The following is a 12,119-nucleotide window of genomic DNA, read 5'->3' as shown; positions in this document are numbered from 1 at the left end:
ATGGTATACGAGTTCCCACTTATGCTATGTGCACCCTTCAGACCTACATTTTCACCTTAACCAGTCAGAAAATACCGCCTGGGATTATATCATACAAACCATACTGTAAGCTCAGGGTATATTGGAAATACCAGCTGCTTCTAGGCAAAGTGAATCAAAACATTCAACATAGTGGTTGCCAGCGCGTTTTTTTTCTTTAAAAAAAAAGTTGCCAGTGCTCTTTGATTGATATATTGTGCCCAGTTACTTCAAGAAAAGCAAAGGGACAAAAATATTTACAATGCTCGAATGTGTAAGTCTTCAGTGATTACGATTAGAAATACAGGTAGAAAATTCTTTATCCAAACTGCTTGGGACCAAGTTTGGATTTCGGAATAATTTGGATTTTGGAATAATTGCATCTTTACATGGGACAATTTAGAGAGGGGATGAAACCACGTGTAAACAACAATGGGGCCTATTTATCAAATGTCTGTCCGACATGATCCGATCAGCGGATCATGTCCGACAGACATCGCTGAATGCAGACAGCATACGCTCTCCGCATTCAGCATTGCACCAGCAGTTCTGGTAAACTGCTGGTGCAATGCCGCACCCTGCAGATTCGCAGCCGCTAGCAGGGGGTGTCAATCCACCCGATCGTATCTGATCGGGTTGATTGCTGTCCGCGGCCTCAGAGCAGGCGAACAAGTTATGGAGCAGCAGTCTTTAGACCACTGCTTCATAACTTAGTGTTTCTGGCGAGTCTGAAGACTCGCCAGAAGCACAGATAAATAGGCCCCTAATCTTATGTAATTTAGGCAATATTTACATATCATAATACAGTTTGTACCTGCAACCTAATGGTAGTTTTATATCATTTTTAATACTTTTATATACTTAGTACCCTCAGAAAGATAGCGCAGTACTGTAATTAGAAAGGTAATAGTTGTTGTTTAAAATAAATATAGACTATGATTTGCTTTTAGAACATAAATAAAACACACAGGCAAAGAATATTTAAAAAAATATTAATTAAAAGTTTAGATTTCAGAATAAGAATGGATTGTTGAATTCTGGATTTGGGGAGTTGTACCTGTAATACCTGTTATGAGATGGTAGAGGTTGTGGTACTTAGTATCAGTCAGTACCCACGCAAAAAAGCCCTGGTGGTTACTAAGAACAAACTAGTTCCCGCGTGTCAACTTTTCCATTTAGTGTTTAAACTAACTGCAGAATTTGTGATCGCTGTTAACATTTTATACATCTATAAACAATAGATAATAAAATGTCAAATTGTTTTTTCCCCTACCCATTCTACATTTCCAGATTTACTCAAAATTGAAATGTGTATGGGTACATTTACATTTTAAATAGAAACAATTTTGCATTATACTTTCATTAGCAAAAATTATTCTCATAAAAGTAGTTACTGTTTTTAAGTGGCATACACGCATATGCCGTGAGTGTCTTGTGAGTCTCCTGTGGTTTTTATGACACAAATTAAGTCTTCAGTACCACCGCCAGCTCTCTGAGCAGGCACAATGTTTGAATCCTGATCTTCTAGTCACATGTAGCATATGTGCGTATGCTGCTGAAACAGTAATAACTTTAACTAGAAGCATTTTTTCCTAATAGAAGTATTTTACAAAAAAATGCTTCTATTTAAAACTGAAACATTTAAATTTTGACCGGTCCATTAAAGTAAAGGCTTTTTATAATTTTAACCCCTCCCCTTTTCTGGACCTCTCTTCTTTCCTAGAAAATGGAGTCTCTGCACACTATTCTATGCCTCCTGGGGGTAACACTTACCTAGCTACACTCAGGTCCTACCAGCCACCATTTACTCTTTACTATTACCAGATGACAGTGACCTTTAAAAGGACAATGTACTGTATAATGTTCTACCCTTTAATTATTTTACCTGCTACATGTATTACATTGTTTACAAATAGCTCATTTACCTTTATTTTGTTAGATGAAATTGTTTATTTTGCCTTTTGTATCTGCCACATACAATGACATTTTTAATACTTAAATACTGGCTACAGAAAAACTATGTAAACAAGAGTCAGCAGAAGAAATTATACTTCCAGTTACTTCCAGTTGGGGTGGGAGTGATATTTACTAAAATGTTAATGTTCAATTTATTCGAAAGCTTTCAGTTCAGGTGAGATGATCTAAGACATCTCATGAGTACGGAGAGATCCCTAAAAAATGTTAGAAACATGTATGCTACTCATGTGTGGAGCTATAAGAAACTGGGCTATTGCTCTGTTAATTTGCTCTCTCCCTCTAACACCTCCTCCTTCCTGTCACTGATGTTAAAAAATGAAAGGGGACCATCAAAACCTCAAGATATGGGCATTTAGCCAGGAGCCACTTTAAATCTGACTGTAATGAGAATTTTCATTTTTAATGGCATTAATGAGACCTAGAGTTTACCAGGTTCAAACATACTTTCCATCAAGATGTAGCATTATTATACCTTACCCATCTATGCTTTGCCGATAACCTCTGATAGCTGTTCCCAACACAAACCACCCTCTACCTAACCATCATATAGAAAATATCTAGTTGGTGCTGTCATGTAAAAGGTGAGATATCATTGGAAGCTATGTGCACAGATATCATATTGATTAATTCATTCATATAGGAATCTATTGATATCAGCTTTATTTCTGTATGATACAGTATTGTGGACAACACTGAAATTGGTGATGTTGACCCCCCTTCTTATTGTCAAGGACACATTACAGACCTAACATGTCCCAGAGAGCAAACCTTTGTCCCAAACTCAAAGGAATTACATTTAAGGACTTCCTGCCTAAGATGTGTAATAAAATTACACATCCCCTGCACACAGCCTGGATGTCTACAGGGTGGAAGAGATCTCAGGATAGAGAACAAATTTAAAGGGACATTATACACTCATTTTTTCTTAGCATAAATGTCTTGTAGATGATCTATTTATATAGCCCATAAAGTTTTTAAAAAAAATAAATGTATAGTTTTGCTTATTTTTAAATAACATTGCTCTGATTTTCAGACTCCTAACCAAGCCCCAAAGTTTTATGTGAATACTGTCAGCTACCTTCTCCAGCTTGCTCCTGTTTGTGTAAAGGGTCTTTTCATATGCAAAAGAAGGGGGAGGGGGGGTGTCTTATTTGCCACTTGCAGTGGTCTTTCCCGCTACCTTTTCAACAGAGTCAAACTGACAGCTTCTAAGTAAGTTTTTAAACAGTTTTATACTGGATTTTTATATCAGTATCTGTGCATCTTATTCTTTATAGTAGTGTCTATTACATGCAGTTATATGAAAATGAGTGTATACTGTCCCTTTAAATATCTACTATCCGTGTGTAAATTGTCACATGCTGAGCTCCAATACACAAGCTCCCAGACAAGCGGGCAGTTTAAGTTTTGTATGACATGGGAAGCTAAATCTCAAATAAATGATTTGTGCCTAATCTTCATAATAATTTTAAATACTCAGATCATATTGAAAACATCTATATATATATATATATATATATATATATATATATATATATTGATCTGAAAATTATACTATATTGAATAAATATCTGCTGTATTGAATAAATTAGCTGCATTGGTAAATTTAAAATGTGTTCCAAAATCTCAGAATAATAACACTGCTTCTTTTATTTCAGACATATGATTAGACAGTAGATTCCCAATGCAAAGGGATACACAGGCAATAAGTTGTTCAATGAATTATACTGAGCATGTTTTACTATAGAATTGATAAGTATGCCATGTGGGGTCTTGAATTGTGCATCTTCAGTAGTATTAAATAGCCCTATATAGATTTAACGTATTGTTTATTGATACTGAAAAATATAAGTATATTTGATGAAAACATATAAGAGAATATGTTCCTGTAATATTTACTAAATGTTCAACCATGGGGGTTGGACTACCATATGCATTCCCAAGGGCCAATGAGGGACAAGCTTCGATTAAGGGTGTAACCAAAATTTCACCAATGATTAGAAAAGAGGAGGCTTTTATCACAGAGAAAAAAACACTTTCACAGGAAGTTAAAAAAAATATGCTGGTAAATGCTGGTGGATCCTGCTTAACTTGACTTATTGACTTAAACTGCTGCATTGGAAATACAAAGAGTTTTTGTAAGACAAAATTGGGCCTAAAATTTACTTCCAGACTTGTGCATCCTCTCTTATATGACAGTGAAAATAATTTATCTGGATAAGCTGAATTCTCAGACTGGTTTGTTGATAATGTATTAAAGGGACAGTATACACTCAGTTTCATATAACTGCATGTAATAGACACTACTATAAAGAATAAGATGCACAGATACTGATATAAAAATCCAGTATAAAACTGTTTAAAAACTTACTTAGAAGCTGTCAGTTTGGCTCTGATGAAAAGGTAGCTGGAAAGCTACCTCCCCTTCTTTTGCATATGAAAAGACCCTTTACACAAACAGGAGCAAGCTGGAGAAGGTAGCTGACAGTATTCACATAAAACTTTTGGGCTTGGTTAAGAGTCTGAAAATCAGAGCAATGTTATTTAAAAATAAGCAAAACTATACATTTATTAAAAAAAACAACTTTATGGGCTATATAAATAGATCATCTACAAAACATTTATGCAAAGAAAAAATGAGTGTATAATGTCCCTTTAATGGTTATTTTATAGTTTTAATAGATTTTAGCAAATAAATTCTTTATAGCATAGTATAGCTGCAGCTGTGAGTTAAAAGGTATCTTATTCTTATATTTAATATTGATTAGACTTGGGTAGTAAGTGTACTGGTGTTAAATGTTATTATAAAGAAAGGGTTTATATATTCATATGTCATAAGTTAATTGCAGTTATTGTGATATATTTTAGAATTTGTTTTATTGTTTCTAAATAAGAAGTTATTTCATGCTAGATTAAAGGGACTCCAAACCCAAGTTTTTTTCTTTCATGATTCAGATAGAGCATGCAATTTTACGCGACTTTCTAATTTACTCCGATTATAACATTTTCTTCTTTCTCTTGCTATCTTTATTAAAAAAGCAGTAATGTGATGCATAGGAGTCGGCTTATTTTTGGTTGAGAAACTGGGTTATTCTTGCTTATTGGTGGGTAAATGTAAGCCTCCAATAAGCAAGCGCTATCCATGGTGCTAAACCTAAAATGGGCTGGCTGCTAAGATTTACATACCTGCTTTTAAAATAAAGATAGCAAGAGAACGAAGAAAAATTGATATTAGGAATAAATTATAAAGTTGCTTAAAATTGCATGCTCTATCTGAATCATGAAATAAAAAATTGGGTTCAATGTCCCTTTAATTGGCATATGTTGAATTGGTAGTATTGTGTAATAATCTCTGGGTTTACGTGAAGTATATTAGGTTATATTGGGTTGAACAGAGTGAATTTTATTTCCCTGGAAATTCCATTAGACTTATTGAATCAGAGTTGCTGGCTAATTATAGATTGTTCTGGTATACTCATATGTGATATTTTAATAGGCTATTCATTTGGAGCTAAGGTTAATTTATAGAAATATATTTTATGGTTTGCTTTGTAAAGAAAATTGTAACAGCATAGACATATATAATTGATTCATAATCTATTTTCTACATAAATATATTCAATGTGTATATAAAGCTTGACTGATCAGACCTAAGGAATAAATATAAATTTTTAATAAAAATATAGTTACGTAAATATATAATACATTTGGAGGTTACTACTGAGGTATAATTAAATAATATTCTATATAGGATATATATAACATAACTGGAGTACACCTCGGAGATAATATTTATGGTGATATTCTATTAATAAAAGAACAGTGTCTGCCTTCAGTGGATGAAGGAGTGGCCAGTTATCAATATTATTAAGCCCTCCTGTGTTTTAGTAAAACAAATGTTAGTTTGTGCTATTACATTTCTACCAAGGACCTGGTGTAGCCAAGATAGAAGACTGACTTCCACGCCCCTGTGTCTGTGCTGCTCATGTTGCTGTCCCAATTCTGAATAATTGAAATCTAGCCGGACACTGTGCTAACTCACTGACTCCCTTTTGCATAATCCTCCTAAACCAGAAAAAAAAGTGAGAGGGAAATAATTTTCCTGTCTGAAAAAAATATGCCCGTTGCACTTTGGGTAGGTTAATGTATTTATCTATGGACCATAAAAGTCTTACTGTCCTGGTCCCTTCATTTAATAAACACATTTAGATCAGTGTTTCTCAACTCCAGTCCTCAAGTACCACTAAGGCCAGATTTCCTCAGCTCAGCCAGAGCACAGGTGAAATAATCAGCTAGTAAGTGGGAGTAGTTAAAATTAAAGGGACAGTCAACTACAGAACTTTTATTGTTTAAAAAGATAAACAATATGTTGATTTATTTTCTTGCCTCTTCTGTTCTTAGCTGTTTTGCAGCCAATACTGCAGTACTGACATTTTCAGTATAAGGGGACAAAATAAAGGTAAATAATCTATTTGTAAACAAAATTATACAATGTAACCGGTTAGTCATTGGGAACCCATTAAATATGTAGAAAATTGTACAGTTCAATATCCCTCTAAGATAAAATTGACTCTCTGGTGCTATTGCATGCAATTCTTGTAGACACCTTAAAGTGAAAGTAAATTATGTCTCTTTAGAACATATCAATGTATTGTATAGCATTAATATATTAAGATCGCTATTTTTTTTTCATAATTATTTTCATTTCTGAATATTTATTAATATATTTTTTTCCTACCGTTCTCAAGCTGACTCCACCCATCTTGTACTTCCTATATTTCTGTGTGATGACATCACAAAGCACGTTCATGGGGCCCAAGTGTATTGCGCATGCGCAAATCGTCTATTCCTCATTCTACTGCACTTTTGTTGCATTGTTCTAAGAGTTTCATATCTCTTTATAAATGACTTAGACACTTACATCTAGTTATGGACAGCAACAGTTATGCGATGCGCTTCTATATTTCTGGGTCGCAGTCAAACCAGATGAAGTTTCTGGTTATTCGCTAAGAAATGTTTTGCGCATGCGCGAATCGGGAGCGCGCGCCTAACATACTCAGTCCTTAAAAAATAATTGCCGCATGCGCAGAGGAATAAATAGGAGGGTGACGTAGCTTCACGGTCGCCTAACGGCCAGAATTTCAATTGGTGAGTAAAAAAACGTGATCAGGAAATTAAAAACAAAACAAAAAAAAAACGGGTTGAATTATTCACAGCTAAAAATATACTTTCAATGTGGCTAAAACTTCATTTCCATAGAACTTTGTAAAAAACGATGAATGAAAGTCCTATTAATTTTGGACAAGCAATATTACTGAGAATCGCAAAACCACTGAGTTTACTTTCACTTTAATGATATAGAAAAACACATACATTGTTCTGCATTGGCAACACATTTTATCACAGTCCATCATATATTTACAAAACACTTTAGATGGTGGGTTAAACAACAAGTTAATAGACCACATAGGGGAGGTCATAGAGAGGCTTTACTTGCTAAAAGAGAAGCTTTCTGGATCTTTATTTTGCTTACCAGGAAACCAACTTTGCTTTAATACTGAGGGCTGATATAATTAATGGTTGGCTCCAAATTCCTCCTTTTTTTTGTTTATTCTTTCAATTAGGGAAATAACATGATATATGGGACAGTGAAATACCTATGTTGAAATACATATGATTGGACATTATATAAAGTTGTGTTATGATGTCAATGTACTTTTTAGGTAGATCAGATGCATTCTTTATATGAATGAATTTATATGATCACCTTTGTACTTGTATGATATAATGTTCATAACATCGTATTAGCTTGATGGATATCAGTGTGGATAAAAATCAATAATTTAGGTAGAAAAATCTAAAGATCTACATATAGTTTCTATTTAAGATATATTATAATCTAAAGGTTGTTCATCCTGAAATATAGATTAGTTTTAAATTATATAGCAAGATGCTGTATATTCATGGCTGTAAAGTTTTGTATTTTTTGTAAATTAATTCCATTAAACCCATTCACAATGTCACGCTCTCCCAGTGGTTTCTGTCAGATTATTGTGGAAAATTTTTCTTTCCAGTCCGTGGAAGAAAACACTGAACTAATCATGCTGCATATACTTTTACCGTGGAAGAAAACACGGAATTAATCATACTGCATATACTTTTACTTGATTTATTCATTACAATATTTGGTTTTATTTTCATACATCTACATTACTGTATATATGTAATGTAAATGTATGAAAATAAAACCAAATATTGTATTGAAAAAATCAAGTAAAAGTATATGCAGTATGATTAATTCCGTGTTTTCTTCCATGGTAAAAGTATATGCAGCATGATTAATTCAGTTTTTTCTTCCACAGACTGGAGCCCCCCTCTCTCTCCCCCTCCCTCTGTGGACCGGAGCTTATTGATTTATAACCCTGCCTGGATCTCTGCATTTACACAGTTAAGGAATGTTATGGAGTGATAAAGTTTAAACACTAAACGTTTTTACATACAAAAGGATGTTAATAAAATATTGAATTTCAGTAACGGATTTGCTGCATAAACTGCAGCACCAACTCTGCAAAATAGTGAGCGAGTGCTGCAGCTATTATTCCTCTATACATACATTATAGAGAAATATGCCGTGTGTGTGTCATGTAACTCTGCATTGAGCACGTGACTGCTGTGCCTCAGTGTAACGTACGTTACAATACGACACCATGCATTGGAGAAAAAAGCAACTACTTAGCATTCTTTTTCAAAACAATATTTTTCAACACTTTGGGGTAAGCTGAACAAATAAAACAGACAGCAGTGGTTAATTGACTTTAATTCATAATAATACATTAGTTTTAAGGATTTTTATCAGGTGTTAAGTGTCCCTTTACAGAAGCTCAATGAATAGAAGATTGTTTGGAGTGGAGAAGATCTGCACAAGGATCCAAGTGTGAGAAGGAAGGGTCAAGCATTAAAAATACAATAATAAATATAAAGTTATTGTTTTAGTTAAATAAAACTATTTGAATTGTTATTATTAAAGCAACAGTATACACCAATTTTCATAAAACTGCATGTAATAGATACTGCTATAATAGGGTGACCATATTACCGCTTTAAAAAGGGACACATATGAAAAATACATATTTTAGGGCTGTTTTCAGGGCTGTTCAAATAAATGCTTTGTATAAGAACTCTGCCATGTGTATTTTTCATATGTGTCCCTTTTTAAAGCGGCAATATGGTCAGCCTATACTATAAGGAAGACTATGCACAGATGCTGATCTAAAAATCAAGTATTAAACCTTTAAAAAACTTACAGGTGAAACTCGAAAAATTAGAATATCGTGCAAAAATTCATTTATTTCACTAATGCAACTTAAAAGGTAAAACTAATATATGAGATAGACTCATTACATGCAAAGCAAGATAGTTCATGCCGTGATTTGTCATAATTGTGATGATTATGGCTTACAGCTCATGAAAACCCCAAATCCACAATCTCAGAAAATTAGAATATTACATGCAATCAATAAAACAAGGATTGTTCATAGAACAATATCGGACTTGGTTTGGGCCCCTTTTGCAGCAATTACTGCCTCAATGCGGCGTGGCATGGAAGCTATCAGCCTGTGGCACTGTTGAGGTGTTATGAAAGGCCAGGATGCTTCAATAGCAGCCTTTAGCTCTTCTGCATTGTTCGGTCTCATGTCTCTCATCTTTCTCTTGGCAATGTCCCATAGATTCTCTATGGGGTTCAGGTCAGGCGAGTTGGCTGGCCAATCAAGCACAGTAATCCCACGGTCATTGAACCAGGTTTTGGTGCTTTTGGAAGTGTGGGCAGGTGCCAAGTCCTGCTGGAAAATGATGTCAGCATCCCATAGAGCTCATCTGTGGAAGGAAGCATGAAGTGCTCCAAAATCTCCTAGTAGACGGCTGCTTTGAACCTGGACTTAATGAAGCACAGTGGACCAACACCAGCAGATGACATGGCTCCCCAAATCAACACAGACTGTGGAAACTTCATACTGGACTTCAAGCATCTTGCAGTGTGTGCCTCTCCATTCTTCCTCCATACTCTGGGTCCTTGGTTTCCAAATGAGATGCAAAATTTGCTCTCATCAGAAAAGAGGACTTTGGACCACTGAGCAACAGACCAGGTCTGTTTTTCTTTAGCCCCAGGTAAGACGCTTCTGACGTTGTTTGTTGTTCAGGAGTGGCTTGACAAGAGGAATACGACATTTGAATCCCATTTCCAGGATCCGTCTGTGTGTGTGGTGGCTCTTGATGCACTGACTCCAGCCTCAGTCCACTCCTTGTGAAAGTCCCCAACACTTTTGAATGGCCTTTTCCTGACAATCCTCACCAGGCCGCGGTCATCCCTGCTGCTTGTGCACCTTTTTCTTCCACACTTTTCCCTTCCACATAACTTTCTATTAATGTGCTTTGATACAGCATTTTGGGAACATCCAACTTCTTTTACAATTACCTTTTGAGGCTTTCCCTCCTTATGGAGGGTGTCAATGATGGTTTTCTGCACAAATGTCAGGTCAGCAGTCTTTCCCATGATTGTGATTCCTACTGAACCAGACTGAGAGACCATTTAAAGGCTCAGGAACCCTTTGCAGGTGTTATGGCTTAATTAGCTGATTAGAGTGGGACACTTTGAGCCTAGAATATTGCACCTTTTCACAATATTCTAATTTTCTGAGATTGTGGATTTGGGGTTTTCATGAGCTGTAAGCCATAATCATCACAATTATGACAAATCACGGCTTGAACTATCTTGCTTTGCATGTAATGAGTCTATCTCATATATTAGTTTCACCTTTTAAGTTGCATTAGTGAAATAAATAAACTTTTGCACAATATTCTAATTTTTCGAGTTTCACCTGTAGATACTCTCAGTTTAGCACTGTTGATAAGTTAAGGCTGGGACAGTGAAAGGGGTTAAACAGGAATAGCAGACACCCCCCCCCCCCCTTCCCTGCATATGAAAAGACAGATTATACAAACAGGAGCCACAGGAATCTGTAGACATCAGTATACATCTAAAACTTTAGGGCTTGGTTAGGAGTTTAAAAATCAGCACAACTATACATTTTTCCGTAGACATGCTCAGATGGGCTATAGAATGGATAATCTACAAAACATTTATCCAAAGAAAAGTCTGATGTACAATGTCCCTTTAAGGTAATGGTTATTTTTCTTTAGTTAAATAAAACTATTTAAAGTGTTTGTTATTAAGGTAATCATTATTTTTCTCCTTCCAATAAAGTACAGCTAACAATTTGATCAAAAATAATATCAAATATGACTGAATAACCTATTAATCTGGAGATAGTTCACCTACCAATAATTTAATTCAATTCAATGATCTATCTCTGCATATTTAATGATATATAACCAAATCACTAATGATCTTTTATAAAATAATCTGAAAAGTTATTATTCAGAGGGATCGATTTATGAAGCAGCGGATGCAGCTTCCTACCCACTCCGATTCAGTTCCGCCTGAAGCGGAAGTTAAGAAGCAGTGGTCCTATGACCGCTGCTCCTTAACTCGTCCGCCACCTCTGAGGTGGCAGACAAGAATCGGCCCGATCGAATACGATCGGGTTGATTGACACCCCCTGCTAGCGGCCGATTGGCTGCAAATCTGCTGCGGACATAAAAACGCTACATCGTATCATGTCCGTCTGCACAAAATTAACGACCCCTAAAAATGAAAAACATGATTTAAATTGGTCTTACTGACTAGTGATTTAAATTGTGATTTAAATCAAATCCACCATTATGAATACAGTATATCTTTAAATTTTGTCTTTACTGTTCTGTTGTTTTCAAGTTTCTCACCTATAATTGTTCATCTGTGTTATTAAATTCTAGAGTGGAAAAGGAGACACAGGTCTATAATTAAGGCAGTTTAATAGCCGAAATGTGTAAGACTGTGTCTCCTATCATTGATGTTACTGCTGTACTGATTTATCTGATGACTTTTTATACATCAGCGTCCATATTTTTATTCATGTAGATTGATCTGAGTCTTCCAATGTCTACTAAATCCCATCCCTGTTGAATTCCTTTACAGTTAATGCATTATTTATGAAATAAACAGTTTGCCTTCTCAAAAATCTTGT

The sequence above is a fragment of the Bombina bombina genome, chromosome 3, assembly GCF_027579735.1.
Source record: "Bombina bombina isolate aBomBom1 chromosome 3, aBomBom1.pri, whole genome shotgun sequence".
Classification (NCBI taxonomy): Eukaryota; Metazoa; Chordata; class Amphibia; order Anura; family Bombinatoridae; genus Bombina; species Bombina bombina.
The sequence above is the reverse complement of the archived record's forward strand: the minus strand, read 5'-3'. Positions refer to the sequence as shown.